General features: G+C 43.3%; 1 protein-coding gene across 1 annotated transcript in view; it reads left to right on the forward strand.

Annotated features, from left to right (window-relative positions):
* Window positions 1-201: 201 nt before the first annotated feature.
* LOC117832097 (junction plakoglobin-like) overlaps window positions 202-18,290 on the forward strand; it is a 39,340-nt gene continuing 21,251 nt past the window's right edge. The window contains 1 exon segment of the mRNA XM_034711070.1: window positions 202-430. The gene's annotated coding sequence lies outside the window, so the exon portion shown is untranslated.

Genomic DNA, 18,290 nt, shown 5'->3' on the forward strand with positions numbered 1-18,290 from the left:
AAGCGAATGTGCCACACTGACAGGCACACTTTATCTGACAGGTCAATGTTACATTAGACATTAAAATGAAACATCAAATCAAAACCGTACAGAAGCTCATAAAAACAAAATGTCCTTACAGTGTCGGACTGTGCAGCATTAGTGTGTCTCCTCTTTTCCCATCAGAGTGAGACCTCTTGTTTCCATCCTCCTCCCTCCTCGCTGTGACGCTTTAGCGGAGCCTCTGCCGGTTCTTCTCCTCCTCCTCCTCCTCCTCCTCTCCCTCCTCCTCTCCCTCCTCCTCTCCCTCACTCCGCTGTCTCAGCTCCGTGAGGCGGATCAGCACCGCGCGGAGCATCGAGAGTTCCCCGGCAGACAGACACTCGGAAGCGGATTAGCTGCGGAGGATTCACCGGGAGGTAGACGGGAAGTCGGCTGTCAGGAGAACCAGGTGAGTTGCTGACCTGAGACTGTGTGCACGTGACCAAAGCACGAGCTCAGTGTGCAGTGATGAAGACTGACCACAGTCATCATCACCATCAGACACACTAAGTGAGAGCTGCAGCCTGCTTTAACTACAACCAGAACACACCTGAAAAAAAAGACATGCACCCCCCAAACACATACACACACATGCACACACACACACAAGCACACACACTGATACATACGCACGCACGCACGTTAACACATACATACATACATACATACATACATACATACATACATACATACACACACACACACACACACACACACACACACACACACACACACACACACTCTCAAACACACACACACACTCATACTGGAGTAATGTGGTTTACCTGCAGAATATAGCAGAGTGTGCAGGAGGCTGGAGGTGATGCTGAAGAAGATGATGATGATGAAGATGAGGTCTGTGTTCAAAAGGGATATATGAGAAATGAGACATGCAGTGTTCTGGGCTTTGATGTCGCTGCTTCATGTGTGTGTGAGTGTGTGAGAGTCTGAGTGTGTGTGTGTATGTGTGAGTGAGCGCGCGCACGTCAGCTGCTGCGTGTCACTCCCAGCAGATGTTTTTTGGTGAATCTGTGAAATGAATATGTGGTGTAGACAGTCCTTCAGGACAAACACACACACACACACACACACACACACACACACACACACACACACACACACACACACACATACACACACACACACAGCCACACACAGACCCACACACATTCACATTCTCTGGCAGTGACAGTGGGTGTAGCAGCTGACGGCTCGCCAAGTGTGTGTGAGCATCGGTGCGTGTGATTGGGTGGTGCTCTCTGCTTGCTCAATATTTGACTCTGTGTTTTTAATCTGTTTGTGTGTATCTGGTTTCAGATGTGTGTGTCTGAATTTGAACATGTGTGTAGGTACTTGGGGCATGTATGACAGACAGCACATGTGTGATAGCCATATGTACAGTTTGACCTCTCACCTATGTTGGACCCATGGACTGTATAATACATGAGACTGTGACGTCACCCATGGCATTTTGAAGCAGAGTTTTGAAGCCTATTGTCAGGGGTTGCCATATTGAAAATGCTGACTCAACCTTACTTTCGGTCAACCAAGCAAGAGGCGAGGAGGTGGAGTGGAGGTGGGCCTCTAGCCTCTGTGCTAACAGCTACAGTGTGCCCGCGTGCTGTTAAGTCAGGCCAATGCAAAACCTGTACGTTTATTATCTTCAAAAATAACAACCCACATTTTTTGCCACCCTCACAGTGTTTATAGACTTTAACCACTCAGACCAAAGTCGTTTTGTTGTACCAGGCTGTAAACATGTTAACTTTTGCTGTAAAGATTGGAGCTTTTGAATGGGTGTGTATGTGGTTTCCGGTGCCTCTGCAGCTCGCCTCAAGCGGACACTCAAGGAACTACAATTTGACGTTTTTTCTGAATCTGCTTCATCTCTTAAGACTGGAGGTTGCTGCTTGGTTGGGCCCAAGCGGCAACCTCCGGTCTGAAAATATGAATCCAATGCGGAAGTGCTAAAAACTGCAGTTTATCGAGGATCCACTTGAGGCTGGCTCCGAAAGTACTGGAAAGCACATACAAACCCATTCAAAAAAGACGATCTATACAGCAGAAATAAACATGTTTACAGCCTGGTACAAAAGACGAGTGTAGTCTGGATAGCTCATTTCTTGATCAGCACACACTGTACAGGGGGGTTAATTTTTTTCTTACGCGGCAATTTCGAAGATATTGAGTATACGAGTCTTCCAATGCGAGGCACAGCTGACTTGACCGACAGGCGGGAACACTGTAGCTGTTGGCTAGGAGGCTACGTCCATATTTTGGGCCTCATTCATTTATGGAAACCTGTCAGTTCTATTGTTTTATTGGTTCAATGATTTTTTGAAATTGTGAGCTGTTGTCTCATGGTCAGGAGTTCATAAACATCTTAACATATTTTTTATTAACTTGGTGTTCACTTTTTATCATGGAGGTGATTACATGTTATGTTTAGAGCTGTAATAGCGTGTGGGAAACCATAAGGATTGTTTGTAATGTGGTTGCTTGTTAGAGGTGAGACACATGAATTCAACATTACATCATTGTCCTAACTTGTTTTTATTTCGCTGGTGCCAAATATTGATGTCCAGTGATCCCAGGTTACAGCGACGGTATTTGTACTTCTCAGGAGTTCCAGTTTGGTTGCTCTCTCAGTTTCAGGTCCTGTAAGTGTGAAACGATTCTTCCCAGAGACAGTAACAACCAAATTCAACCGGACCCGTGTCTGGTCCATCTCCGATACATCACGGCACCCGATCTGATAGGTTTCCCTTCTAGTCAATGTTTTAACTTCCACTGGATCTGCTTTGTTGCGTTCCAGCTGCGTCTCTGATCCGGCAGGTCGAAGCCCTCCAGATCAGAGACACAAGACTTTTATTTTTGCCAGGTGCCGGAGCACGACGCATCAATCTCAACAGAGAGGACAGAAAGTCAGGCACCAAAACAAATGTAAAACATCTGCTTCATTTTCAGAATAAAACACTGGGGCGCTGGTGGCCTTGCAGTCTAAGCACCCCGCATACAGAGGGTGTAGTCCGCGTCGCAGAGGTCACAGGTTTGAATCCAGCCATGACCATTTACTGAATGTAATCCCCCTCTCTCTGCTTCCCACATTTCCTGTCTCTCTTCAGCTGTCCTATCCATAAAGGCAAAAATGCCCAAAAGAAATATTTAAAAAAGAATTAAAGAAAAAAGAATAAAACACTCTGTGCTATCGACAACAAACTGTCATAATGAGCAGAGCCAGGCCTGGAGTCAACAGGTCAGAGGTTTTTTCAGAGGCCTATAAAGACAATATGGATGAGGAGATGGATCGGATAATCGTTGATTCAGTGTTTACCGCGGGAAAACTTTGGTCTCTCATACCTGAGCATGTTCCACAGACCTAAGTCTTCCACAATGTTGACTCGTCTGCAGTCAGATTCCAATGACTAGCAAGTACTGAACTTCTTTTTAGTTTCATCCACAAGTCTATGGTGATTCCCAATTTCCAAAATACTGCTCTACCAGCTTTTTGTGATGCGGCTGCTCGCTGACGTCAGTCTGATCAGCTGGGCCTGTTTATTTAGCCTGAAGGTGGTAGGTCACAGTCTAAGTTCTTTGGTGATATTTTAATTCCGTTTGACACAAAGTGCATACCAAACCGACTCTACCAACAGCAGCTGTGGCTCAGTGGGTAGAGGTGGTTGGCTCTCAATAGGTAGGTTGGGGGTTCAATCCCAGCTCCTGCAGGCACATGCTGAAGTGTCTTTGGGCAAGACACTGAACCCCAAATTGCTCCTGCTGTTGGTCAGTGGTGTGTGAAAGTGTATGAATGAGATTAGCTAATGCTGATGGTCCCTTACTACAGTCATGGCCAAAAGTTTTGAGAATGACACAAATATTACATTTTCACAAAGTCTGCTGCTTCAGGGTTTTTAGGTGGTTTTGTCAGATGTTTCTATGGTATAATGAAATACAATAAGAAGCATTTCATAAGTATCAAAAGCTTTTATTGAGAATTACACAGAATTCATGCAATAAGTCAATATTTGCAGTGTTGACCCTTCTTTTTCAAGACCTCTGCAATTCTCCCTGGCATGCTGTCAATCAACTTCTGGACCAAATCCTGATTGATGGCAGTCCATTCTTGCATAATCAATGCTTGGAGTTTGTCAGAATTTGTGGGTTTTTGATTGTCCACCCGCCTCTTGAGGATTGACCACAAGTTCTCAATGGGATTAAGATCTGGGGAGTTTCCTGGCCAAGGGCCCAAAATCTTAATGTTTTGTTCCCCGAGCCATTTTGTTCTGACTTTTGCTTTATGGCAAGGTGCTCCATCATGCTGGAAAAGGCATTCTTCATCACCAAACTGCCCTTGGATGGTTGGGAGAAGTTGCTCTCGGAGGACGTTCTGGTACCATTCTTTATTCATGGCTGTGTTTTTAGGCAAGATTGTGAGAGAGCCCACTCCCTTGACCGAAAAGCAACCCCACACATGAATGGTCTCAGGATGCTTCACTGTTGGCAAGAGACAGGACTGATGGTAGCGCTCACCTCGTCTTCTCCGAACAAGCCTTCCTCCAGATGCCCCAAACAATCGGAAAGGGGATTCATCAGAGAAAATGACTTTACCCCAGTCCTCAGCAGTCCAGTCCCTGTACCTTCTGCAGAATATCAGTCTGTCCCTGATGTTTTTACTGGAGAGAAGTGGTTTCTTTGCTGCCCTCCTTGACACCAGGCCTTCCTTCAAAAGTCTTGGCCTCACTGTGCGTGCAGATGCACTCACACCTGCCTGCTGCCATTCCTGAGCAAGCTCTGCACTGGTGGTGGCCCAATCCCGCAGCTGTAACACCTTCAGGAGACGGTCCTGGCGCTTCCTGGACTCTCTTGGGCGCCCTGGAGCCTGTTTGGCAACAATTGAACCTATCTCCTTGAAGTTCTTGATAATTCGATAGACGGTTGACTGAGGTGCAATCTTACTGGCTGCTATAAACTTCCCTGTTAGGCCCTTTTTGTGCAATGCAATGATGGCTGCACGTGTTCCCTTGCAGGTAACCATGGCTAACAGATGAGGAACAATGGTGTCATGCACCATCTTCCTTTTAAAGTGTCCAGTCACTCAATCATGACAGATTGATCGCCAGCCTTGTCCTCATCAACACCCACACCTGTGTTAATTAGCTGGTCCTTTTGTGGCAGGGCTGAAATGCAGTGGAAATGTGTTTTTGGTGATAAAGTTCATTTTCAAGGCAAAGAGGGACTTAATTGCAGTTGAGCTGATCACTCCTCATAACATTCTGGAGTATATGCAAATTACCATCATAAAAACTGAAACAGCAGACTTTGTGAAAATTAATAGTTGTGTCATTCTCAAAACTTTTGGCCATAACTGTATAGCAGCTTCTACCAATCAGTGTGTGAATGGGTGGATGTGACTAGCAGTGTAAAAGCCCTTTGAATGGTCAGAAAGACTAGAAAAGCGATATATACTGTAAGTACAAGTCCATTTACTTTTGACCTGTCAGCTGAGCTGTCTGAGAGTTTTTCCAAGTGAAATGTGTCATTAAAAATGTCATAATATTCCATCACAGCAACAGAAGGAACGGTGGCTGAACTGAGGTCTGACAAAGGGACAAAAATGGCACTCTTAAGGTCCAAAATGGCATCTATTTTGTGCCTTACTTGCATCGTGATTAATGTGTTAATGCTGTTCATTAAATGTATCAACAACCTTGGAATTGCTGTATTATCATTAAAGGGGAGCCCAGAGGCCCAACAACCCTTACTGTATGAACCTGTGTATCAGGCTGGGACAGAAGCAGCTCAAATCAACATGACTGAGGACTCATGATCAATAATATTGATTTTCTTATGAGTGAATATATTGTAATCATGTTATTTAGCCATTATGAAGCATCCCTATCATGTCTGTGCGGTTTTATTTGATAAATATTAGGATCTGTAATAGATCATTCAGATTATATTTAAAATTGTTAGCTAAAGATGCATAGGTCTGGGTTTTTTAACCCTGAGTTCTGTCGGTCAGGAGCCTGTCATCAGAATAAATCCAAACAACCTGAACCAACAGTCAGTGTAATCTGTGTGTAACTTCTGTTAATCCCTCTGTACTGTTGATGAGGATTAATTTATTGATCTGTGCGATTAGTAAAGTGGCTCTGATGAACATATGAACCTGTCTGTGCTCTCTGATGAGAAGTCTGACTAGAAAGAACATGTATCACGTGTGGAAATGTTTGCATGTGTGAAGTCTAAAAACAGTCAAAGCTTCATATAGTGACGTAAACAGATAGTTTGTGTTCAGTCAGTGAACACAGTGGGGATTAAAAGCAGTAAGGACAGTGTGTTAACTGTGTGTGAGAGTCTGAACCTGCAGGACCTCACCTGAGGACATCAGGTGTTCATTCTGTGTGTGAGTGAATAAATTGACCTGACAAACCAGCTGGTTCATCACAGAGAGAAAAAACTGACCCATGCTTTAGTGACATCAAAAAAGATGGACAATCAATATAGATATGCTAAGTTTGTGTGCCTGCGTGTGCGTGCGTGTGTGCGTGTGCGTGCGTGCGTGTGTGCGTGCGTGTGTGCGTGCGTGCGTGATTGCGTGCGTGCGTGCGTGCGTGCGTGCGTGCGTGTGTGTGTGTGTTTGTTTGTGTGTGTTTGTTAAGGCTTTATTCCTTGTCCCTGTGCTGGGATCATGCAGAGGAGTCAGGAGCTCTTTTCACACACACTGCAGACTGCTCAACCTGAGACAGTCTGTGTAAAGGTGAGTAGACGGAATAATGCTGAGTGAAGTTTTTCTGTTCGCTCTTGTTGTGTGTAAACCTTAGCTGTATTCACATGCGCACAAAACTCCTAGAACCATCCTCAAACGTTTGGAGTAAGCTGCATGTTTGAAAGCAGTCAGCCGAAATTTGCACCATAACTTTACCCATAGTCCTCTCTGCCTGCCCTCTTGTAAAATTCTCTGCGTAAGCGAGCTGATGTGAGAGCACAGCAGGAATTTTGCAGGAGAAATCACCCAACACATAACATTACATATCAGGACAAGCACTGTGAACAAAACCCGCTACTTGAAATGGAATCAAACCTGTGACGCTGCTGACTGACAGAAAAATGCTTCTTTAATGTAAAAAAACAAAATCTGAACAGCTGAGAGGTACGTCTGCTTGTTGCCATGGTGAACCTGTGCAGGTCTGAGCTGCAGGTGTGTGTGAATGTGTGTGTGTGTGTGTGTGTGTGTGTGTGTGTGTGACAAAGAAATGGTGAGGGCAGCAGAGCTTTACACAAGTCATCAGTCTGCATAATAATGTGCTATTAGACAGCAGGAACACACACACACACACACACTCACACACACAGCTACAGCAGCCTTTTAAAGGTGTGTAATGTGTAATGCTAAGTTCTGTCTGAAAGGTTTGAAGTGGAATCGGGATTTGATGTTGGTTCACTTTTAAACCTGCAGCAGTCATCACCACAGTAGGCACTTGTGTGCTTCTGACCATGCAGCAGTTGGTAGTAGAGGTGTGAAAAATATCGATGCAGCAATATATCGCGATACTTTGACCTCCAATATGATATATATATTTCAACTCTTAATATCCATTTTTTTCTAAAAATGAAAAAAAAATTTTTTTTTAGCCGAGTTTGAACTGAAATACGACTTCAGTAATTCAAAAACAGTAAAGTGGAAAAGTTATTTTCAATTAAATAGTTTTGACCTAATTTGTCCTTTCAATTTTGAGTAATATTGTGTGATTTACATATACACCATCCCTATTTTTTCTTAGTTAACTGTGTAGAATATTGCAATATATCACAATATTATGCTATCGTGATACTATCGTATCGTGACCCAAGTATCGTGATGCGTATCGTGAGGTTCTTGCCAATACTCTGCCCTAGTTGGTAGCTAGCTAAAAATAGATTAAAATTAAAATAAATAAATTCTCCAGAAGGCTCCAACACCACTATCACAGCCAAAAGGTTATGTTTAGAGACTGTATTAGCTGAGGTGACAACATTCAGCCAGCTAGCAGCTCCCATTTGTCACTCACAGAGGCCTTAATATAATCAAAACAGGTGAGTTTTAAAAAAAGATCTCACCTTTATCAATGTCATCAAAACAGAAATGAGCTAAAAAGCCTCAAAGTGTTTTTATAACAGGCTGTAGACGTGTTTATTTCTGCTGTGAGGTTAAACATTTGAACCAAGCGGCAACCTCCGGCCACGAGAATTGAAGCCAATGCGGAAGTGTTAAAAACTGCAGTTCATCAAGTGTCCGCTTTGAGGCTGGCTCCGGAAGTACAGGAAACCACATACACACAAATTCAAAAAAGACAATCTTTACAGCAGAAATAAACATGCTTATAGCCTGTAGTCTGGATTGCTCATTTCGGGATCGGCACACATTGTACGGGGGGTTAATTTTTTTCTAACGCAGCAATTTCTAAGATATTAAGATTACGAGATTTCCATCATGAGAGGCACAGCTGACTTGATTGACAGGCGGGAACACTGTAGCTGTTGGCTAGGAGGCTCAAAGCTCGCCTCTTTACGTCACACTCTCTCAACAGCAGTTATGTTGAGTTCAACATGTCCAATATGGCTGCAGCCGACGATTGGCCTCAAAACAGCGCTTCAGAAACAGATGGGTGACGTCTCGATTACTATGTCCATTATTTACAGTCAATGATTTGAACAAGGGACTCATTGGTGAATGACTCACTTTTGGGGGCTGCCTCCAGTGGACTTTTGGGGAACTGCAGTTTTTACTCTACTGAACGTTTAAGGCTCAGCGGTTCTGTACAGTGTTCTTATAGGTCAGTAATATGCTTCTGACTGCTCACTGAACCCACACACACAGATGCATTTATATACATGCATAGCATTCCTGCTGAATGCACACACTGGTTGCTGTGTGTGAGGGAGGATTTATGTGTTTTTGTGTGTGTATGTGCGTGTGTTTTTGTGTGTCACGGAGGTCTACTCTACATCCGTGCCAACCCACTGGCCAACTACAGTCCACCTCTCTCTTTCATTCAGTCATTATCTCTGCCTCCGCTTACACTGTGTGTGTGTGGGTGCGTGTGTGTGTGTGTGCACGAGCATGCGCGTGTGTTTATAAAAGCAGCCATGGCTACAGAGGAGGAGAAAAGAAGAAAAGAGGAGGGGGAGTAAAATAGAGGAGGAGTAGAAGGGGGAATAGAGATGAGGAAAGGCAGAGAAAAGAGGAAGATAGCCAGCGGGGCTATGTGTGCGTGTGTGTGTGTGTCTGTATGTGTGTGTGGGGTGGGAGTGTCTGTGTGTGTCTGAGTGTCTGTGTGTGTTTAGTGTGAGGACATGAAGCCAAGTGTAAAGAAATAATCTTGACAAAGCCTGGAAATGCAGCAGCTCAGCACCAGCGAGCCCCCTCCCATCCCACTCTCCCACACTCTGCTCTCATGTGTGTTTCACTTCAAATAATTCTTCATCTCACCTGGATTTTTTAAGAGTTTGTCTTTATTTGTAATCAGCGAATCAAACATGATGATGAATAATAACTCAACTGGAATGATATTATCTTCAGAGAGTTGTACAGTCATGGCCAAAAGTTTTGAGAATGACACAACTATTAATTTTCACAAAGTCTGCTGTTTCAGTTTTTATAATGGCAATTTGCATATACTCCAGAATGTTATGAGGAGTGATCAGCTCAACTGCAATTAATTGCAAAGTCCCTCTTTGCCTTGAAAATGAACTTTATCACCAAAAACACATTTCCACTGCATTTCAGCCCTGCCACAAAAGGACCAGCTAACATAATTTCAATGACACACAGGTGTCACACACATTAACACAGGTGTGGGTGTTGATGAGGACAAGGCTGGCGATCAATCTGTCATGATTGAGTGACTGGACACTTTAAAAGGAAGATGGTGCATGACACCATTGTTCCTCATCTGTTAGCCATGGTTACCTGCAAGGGAACACGTGCAGCCATCATTGCATTGCACAAAAAGGGCCTAACAGGGAAGTTTATAGCAGCCAGTAAGATTGCACCTCAGTCAACTGTCTATCGAATTATCAAGAACTTCAAGGAGAGGTTCAATTGTTGCCAAACAGGCTCCAGGGCGCCCAAGAAAGTCCAGCAAGCGCCAGGACCGTCTCCTGAAGGTGTTACAGCTGCGGGATTGGGCCACCACCAGTGCAGAGCTTGCTCAGGAATGGCAGCAGGCAGGTGTGAGTGCATCTGCACGCACAGTGAGGTGAAGACTTTTGGAGGAAGGCCTGGTGTCAAGGAGGGCAGCAAAGAAGCCACTTCTCTCCAGTAAAAACATCAGGGACAGACTGATATTCTGCAGAAGGTACAGGGACTGGACTGCTGAGGACTGGGGTAAAGTCATTTTCTCTGATGAATCCCCTTTCCGATTGTTTGGGGCATCTGGAGGAAGGCTTGTTCGGAGAAGACGAGGTGAGCGCTACCATCAGTCCTGTCTCTTGCCAACAGTGAAGCATCCTGAGACCATTCATGTGTGGGGTTGCTTTTCGGTCAAGGGAGTGGGCTCTCTCACAATCTTGCCTAAAAACACAGCCATGAATAAAGAATGGTACCAGAACGTCCTCCGAGAGCAACTTCTCCCAACCATCCGAGGGCAGTTTGGTGATGAAGAATGCCTTTTCCAGCATGATGGAGCACCTTGCCATAAAGCAAAAGTCAGAACAAAATGGCTCGGGGAACAAAACATTAAGATTTTGGGCCCTTGGCCAGGAAACTCCCCAGATCTTAATCCCATTGAGAACTTGTGGTCAATCCTCAAGAGGCGGGTAGACAATCAAAAACCCACAAATTCTGACAAACTCCAAGCATTGATTATACAAGAATGGACTGCCATCAGTCAGGATTTGGTCCAGAAGTTGATTGACAGCATGCCAGGGAGAATTGCAGAGGTCTTGAAAAAGAAGGGTCAACACTGCAAATATTGACTTATTGCATGAATTCTGTGTAATTCTCAATAAAAGCTTTTGATACTTATGAAATGCTTCTAATTGTATTTCATTATACCATAGAAACATCTGACAAAAACACCTAAAAACCCTGAAGCAGCAGACTTTGTGAAAATGTAATATTTGTGTCATTCTCAAAACTTTTGGCCATGACTGTAGTTTTGAAGCTTAGATCGATCTGATTTTGCTACATCCTGGTGTTGCATCAGAATTGGTCAAACCAAACTTCATTCAGAAAACAATCATTTCAAAAGCTGCCTCTTCTCAGCTTGCAAACCAACCAACAAATCATGATGTAGTTATTTCAGCTTCATTTCAGTGTAACCCTAACACCAAAAGTTTGGATGCTGTGTAAATCATTGGTATAAACAGATTTGAATGGTTTACAAATCATAAAAATAGTGCAAAGATGACATATAAAATGTTGAAAGTTAAAAGTTGTATTCTCTTGTGAAAACTACAGTATATGCTAATTTGACATTTGTACCATGCAAAGAGGAACCCTGCTACCAAGCCAATTTAAGATGAACTGAAGTGAAGTGGAAAACTTTCCTGTGGTCTGCTGAATCAAAACTTGAAATTGTTTTTGTAAATCATGGATGCCGCATCCTCCACCCTAAAGAGTAAGGGGACAAACCGACTTGTTATCAGCACACAGTTCAAAAGCCAGCTTATATGTTGGTATAGGGAGGCATATGTGCCCCATGGTATGGCTAGTTTACATATCTGGGAAGGCACTGTTAATGATGTGTAATATATACAGGTTTTGGATGCTGCCATCCAGACATTGCCTTTTCAGTAGGGGTGTAACGATTCTTTTAAACAACTATTCGATTCGATTCATGATTCATGGTTGCTGATACGATTAAAGGATGATATTGATTCATGTAAAACGATACGTTCCGAAACGATTCGGTGACTTGAAATCGATTCAGCAACTAAAAAGCGAGAGTCTCCCACCTAAATCGGGAGTGTTGGCAGGTCGGTGGCTTGCTAATTTCTCGCTCACCGGCTTCTCCTTTGCCATCCGCCATACTATGTTTTGTTGTCTGCTGGTGCGTGGCGATGACGTCACAGACAGGCAGCCTGAATTGAGTAACGTTTAACGTCTCTATTTTTAAAAGTGCAAAAAAACACATCCTTATTAAGTCTGCCGTGCTTAAATCCAATGCGTTATTTCCTAGTATTGACACAATCAATTTATTACTTTTTAAAATGATCTTAGATCGATATGTGTCGTCCGGAAGGCCAACTTGCCGAGCACAGATCGATTGTGTCGGATCGTAGGAATATAAATCGATACATCGATGTACTGGATGAATCGTTACACCCCTACTTTTCAGGGAAGACCTTCATAACTCAGCAAGACAAAGTACATTAGAAATGTATTACAACAGCATGGCTCTGTAGTAGAAAAGTCCAGTTGCTAAACAAGCCTGCCTGCAGTCCTGACTTGTCAGCTATTGAAAACAATTATAGCATCCTGACACAGAAAATATGACAAAGCAGTGAACTGTTGAGCTGCTGAAATCCTTTATAAAGAAATAATGGGACAACATTTCACTTTCAAAACACCAGGAACTGGTCTCTTTGGCTCCCAAACGTTTACAGAGTGTTGTTTAATGAAGAAGTGAAGCAACAAAATAGCAAAAATTGTACTCTTGCAACTGTTTTGTAATATGTTGTTGGCATCAAATTTTAAATGAACATTTATTTTTCATATTACAACATTTTTCAACATTTGGGATTTTGTCTCTGCTCTATTTTCAATTAAATATGGGGACTACATGATTTGCATCCCATCACATTCTGTTTATATTACAATTTTGCACAACAATTTAACTTTTTTGAAACTTGGGCTGTAATTTAATCTTAATTAAATCTGTTTATTTTGAGTTCATAGCACTGCAGTGAGCCAGATTTCAGCTGACTATTATTTGACTTGCTAGATACAATGAGACTCAGCAGAGACAGGTGGACAGGTGCTTCACAGCTGAAACAGAATGGTAGTAGATGAGAAATCCTGATACTGACCCCAGCCACCAGGTCATCAGACTGGGCACTGGTCAGCCTCAAGTAGCTGGAGGCAGCAGGAAAGTTCATCAGTTCATCCAGACCCAGTTCATTCTGAAGGAGGGGTGATTAACCCGGCTGTGTGAGAGTCCAGGTGACGTTATAGAAACAGACAACATGTTTGGTTAAAGTGTATGTCCATCTAATCTGATCAAAGTGTTTATGTGGAGTGTTTTCATTTCTTCAGATTTCAAACTGATCGGACGTTTTATCTGTGACGGGATAAAATGAAATCTCTCTGATAAAACGAAGACACAGAGAGAGGAGGGAGAGAGAGGATGATGATGTTTGTTACCGAGATGAAGCAGAAACGATGGAGCGAGCTTCATGATGAGATGATTGTAGACGGAGAGAGAGAGAGAGATGTGCTTCGATGTGAGAGCAGATCACACTGCTGAGTGTGTGTGTGTGTGTGTGTGTGTGCGTGTGTGTTTGTGTGTGGACTGAGAGCTTGTCTCCTCTCTTCATCATCAAACACTCTGCTCCTCTCAGTTTGTTCTCCTCTTCCTCTTCATCATGTCCCCGTGCTTGTATTCTCCAAACTATTCTTCTTCTTCTTCCTCTTCTTCCTCCTCCTCTCCTTATTTCTCATGTCAGTTTTCATTCTCCTCTCTTTTTCCTTTACTTCCTGACGTTTTGTCCTCCTCTGTGTGTGAGTGTCATTGTGACCTGTCTAGTTGACCTGTTACTATGGTAACAGTTCCACCGCAGTGGTCCTGTTCTGTGTCTGTATTTAATCTTCAATGGTCACATGACCTCAGGTGTTTAAAGGTGTGACTCTGTCCTCATAAGCAGAGTCAGCATTGTGTTTTAAAACTGGGTGATGTCAGAGATTTATTTCAAACTCCTACTTTAAGAAATATATTTTTTTATGTTTTATTATTAAAAGGTTTAATTTCTGATTTACCTATTTCCTTTTAGGACCTTTCACAATAAACTCCTCAGCTCAATAATTTTAATCTGAAATCTTCACCTTTTAAAACCTGATTTTGTTTTTAAGTTGTGGTTTCATCCTGTTTTCATCAGAGAAATTAATAGCTGTGCGTGTGTGTTTGTGCGTGTGTGTGTACGCGCACGTGTGTGTGTGTGTGTGTGTGTGTAAAGTAAACTCAGATAAGAGGAGAAACAAACACGCTGGAGGCTGGAGCTTCATCTTCTCAAGCTTCATCTTCTCCACAACCTTTGATGTTTTTTTCTTCCCCCCCTGCTGTCCCCCCCCTTACTTCTTTCCTTTCATCCTTGTCTCCTTCCTTTCCTCCCCCCTTTTCCTTCTCTCTCTGGGTTTAATCATCACCCTCACACACCTCCCTGTCTGCTCATCATCACTACTATTTTTCTGCCAAGAGTCAAATTTAACATCAGACGAAGAAACGCGGAGGGACGATTATTTAACGTGATATATACAGACTGAGGGGAAAATAAAACCATCAAAAGCTTCAGCGTCATTTAAAAAGAGACGTGTCAGTATGGAGGAAGAGAGGAGGAGGAGGAGAGATGTGAGGAAGATGAGCAGATTAAGAGGGAGGAAGAGGAGGAAAGATGAAGAGATCAAAAGGAGGAAGGAGGAGAGGAGGCGAGACGAATGGAGAGGGGATTAGAGTGATTGTGTTGAGAAAAGCAGAGTGAGCGTTAAACCTGCAGAGAGAGAGAGGAAAAGAGGACAAGGAGTCGCAGTTAGTGCTTTTATTATATGCATTTTTTTATCCTATTTTTGATATTTTAACAGTCTCGAGTGTAACCACACAGAAACAGTCTGACAGAATGACAATGATCAGCCTCAGGTTTAACACCCCTTCGTGTGTCCTCCTCTGTGGAGACTTCAGGATGTAGATTAATTTTTCAGGACAGAAAGTATTTGAAGTATTTTGACTTTTAATTTTATTCCCAGCCTCATTATCATTTCTGAGCTGCTGTCTTCCCTTAACGTGAGATCTGTTTTGCCAGATTACCTGTGAAAGCAGCATCGCTCTTTGTGTTGAATCAGTCGGATTATCTTTTACTTTTAAAGTGAAGAAAAAGAAGAACTTTTACTTTTTCCCCATTCACATTAACTGAGAGATTCTGTAAACACAGGAAGCTCTCATCACACTTCAATCAGGAGAGACTATGAGTTAATAATAATTCAGAGACATCCTCATATCTTCAAAGGTATGATGAATGACACAGATTGTAGGATAGAATGACCCCCTGATGGAGCCTAGAAACTGGTGGTGATGCTGAGGGAAGGATGCAGGATGAAGAACTCAACTCGGACACTGATGATGACGTGTGGAGGTGACATGGGTAGAGGAGGGATGCAATGATCCATGCTGAAACGGCAAACTGAAGGAGGAGAGAGGACAACAGATTTACCATTTGGCAGCTGCACGATGGTTGGTTGATAGAGGTCGTAGCAAAGCCTTGTCGGTGAATACTTTTAGTGGTCCATAATGAGGTGATGAGAATAGACAGATAGAGAGAGAGAGAGAGATACAGAGTGATATGAAAGGATGATGGATGAATATGGAAGCGTCTTCCTGATTGAGCTTAATCTGCGCTTCATTTTCATTGATCTGAAATAAAACTGTAACAGTGAGAGTATATGTTACATAACTTATGAACATAAACTTGATGTTTAACAGGTCTTATTGATTTGAAGTGTCGAAGATCGACATCACTATAAAAACAACCCCACCAACTTAAACTGTAACTTTATTTTAGAGTCCTGACATGTCTGTGTGTTTGTTTATGTGTGTGAGTAAGTGTGTAAGTGTGAGTGTGTGTTTTATTTTTCAGTCTGAGTCTTAGAGGACGCAGTCATCCTGATTGTCTCTTAAGTTTATTCATGGTGATGATGTCACTGTTTTCTTAGTAAATAACCCCCCCTTCACTGCTTCTGCTGCCTGTCTCACCCTGTCTGTCTCACCCCAGGCTCACATTCTACATCTAACCCTGTCTGTCTTACCAAGTCTCACTCTGTCTCACCCTATCTGTCACACATTGGCTGTTTTACTATTTTTAACTGCATCAGCGTTCTAATTGTCTCACTCTTTCTCAACATCTAATTATGTCTCACCCTGTCTTTCTTACCTGTTCTCACCCTGGCTGTCTCATTCAGTCTCAATGTCTCTTACTGTTTCAAAATCATACCCTACCTCACTCTTTGTCTGTCTGTCTCATCCATTCTCACACTGTCTCATGTATTTTCACTCTGCCTCTCTTTCCCTGTGTCATTCCACAAATCCTTTCTCACCTTGCCCCCCTGTACCTTGATGTCAGTCTCACCCTATTGGCCCCCCTTACCTTAACCTGTATGTCTCAGCCTTTCTGTCTCTGCATTTGATTGTCCATCTTACCCTTTACGTCTCACTCTGCCTTAACATGTGTATCTCACCCTTTATGTCTCACTCTGCCTTTACATGTGTCTAACCCTTTTTAACTCGCTCTGCCTTTACATGTGTCTAACCCTTTACACCTCACTCTGCCTTTACATGTGTATCTCACCCTTTATGTCTCACTCTGCCTTTACATGTTTGTCTCACTCTTTCTGTCTCGCTCTGCCTTTACAAGTGTGTCTAACCCTTTACGTCGCGCTCTGCCTTTACATGTGTATCTCACCCTTTATGTCTCACTCTGCCTTTACATGTGTGTCTAACCCTTTTTAACTCGCTCTGCCTTTATATGTGTGTCTAACCCTTTACGCCTCACTCTGCCTTTACATGTTTGTCTCACTCTTTCTGTCTCGCTCTGCCTTTACATGTTTGTCTCACTCTTTCTGTTTCGCTCTGCCTTTACATGTGTGTCTCACCCTTTCTGTCTAGCTCTGCCTTTGCATGTGTCTCACCCTTTCTGTCTCGCTCTGCCTTTGCATGTGTGTCTCACTCCTTCTGTCTCGCTCTGCCTTTACATGTGTGTCTCACCCTTTCTGTCTTTCTCTGCCTTTACATGTGTGTCTAACCCTTTACGTCTCACTCTGCCTTTACATGTGTGTCTCACCCTTTCTGTCTCGCTCTGCCTTTACATGTTTGTCTCACTCTTTCTGTTTCGCTCTGCCTTTACATGTGTGTCTCACCCTTTCTGTCTAGCTCTGCCTTTGCATGTGTCTCACCCTTTCTGTCTCGCTCTGCCTTTGCATGTGTGTCTCACTCTTTCTGTCTCGCTCTGCCTTTACATGTGTGTCTCACCCTTTCTGTCTTGCTCTGCCTTTACATGTGTGTCTAACCCTTTACGTCTCACTCTGCCTTTACATGTGTGTCTCACCCTTTCTGTCTCGCTCTGCCTTTGCATGTTTGTCTCACTCTGTCTGTTTCGCTCTGCCTTTACATGTGTGTCTAACCCTTTCTGTTTCGCTCTGCCTTTACATGTGTGTCTAACCCTTTCTGTTTCACTCTGCCTTTAAATGTTTGTCTCACCCTTTCCATCTCGCTCTGCCTTTACATGTGTGTCTCACCCTTTCCATCTCGCTCTGCCTTTACATGTGTCTCACCCTTTCTGTCTCGCTCTGCCTTTACATGTGTGTCTAACCCTTTACGTCTCACTCTGCCTTTACATGTTTGTCTCACTCTTTCTGTCTCGCTCTGCCTTTACATGTGTCTAACCCTTAACGTCTCAGTCTGCCTTTACATGTTTGTCTCACTCTTTCTGTCTCGCTCTGCCTTTACATGTGTGTCTCACCCTTTCTGTCTCGCTCTGCCTTTGCATGTTTGTCTCACTCTTTCTGTCTTGCTCTGCCTTTACATGTGTGTCTCACCCTTTCTGTCTTGCTCTGCCTTTACATGTATGTCTCACCCTTACTGTCTTGCTCTGCCTTTACATGTGTGTCTCACCGTTTTTATCCCGCTCTGCCTTTACATGTGTGTCTCACCCTTTCTGTCTCGCTCTGCCTTTACATGTGTGTCTAACCCTTTACATCTCACTCTGCCTTTACATGTGTATCTCACCCTTTATGTCTCACTCTGCCTTTACATGTTTGTCTCACTCTTTCTGTCTCGCTCTGCCTTTACATGTGTGTCTAACCCTTTACGTCTCACTCTGCCTTTACATGTTTGTCTCACTCTTTCTGTCTCGCTCTGCCTTTACATGTGTGTCTAACCCTTTACGTCTCACTCTGCCTTTACATGTTTGTCTCACCCTTTCTGTCTCGCTCTGCCTTTGCATGTTTGTCTCACTCTTTCTGTCTTGCTCTGCCTTTACATGTGTGTCTCACCCTTTCTGTCTTGCTCTGCCTTTACATGTAT

The sequence above is a fragment of the Notolabrus celidotus genome, chromosome 20 (genome assembly GCF_009762535.1).
Source record: "Notolabrus celidotus isolate fNotCel1 chromosome 20, fNotCel1.pri, whole genome shotgun sequence".
NCBI classification, from domain to species: domain Eukaryota; kingdom Metazoa; phylum Chordata; class Actinopteri; order Labriformes; family Labridae; genus Notolabrus; species Notolabrus celidotus.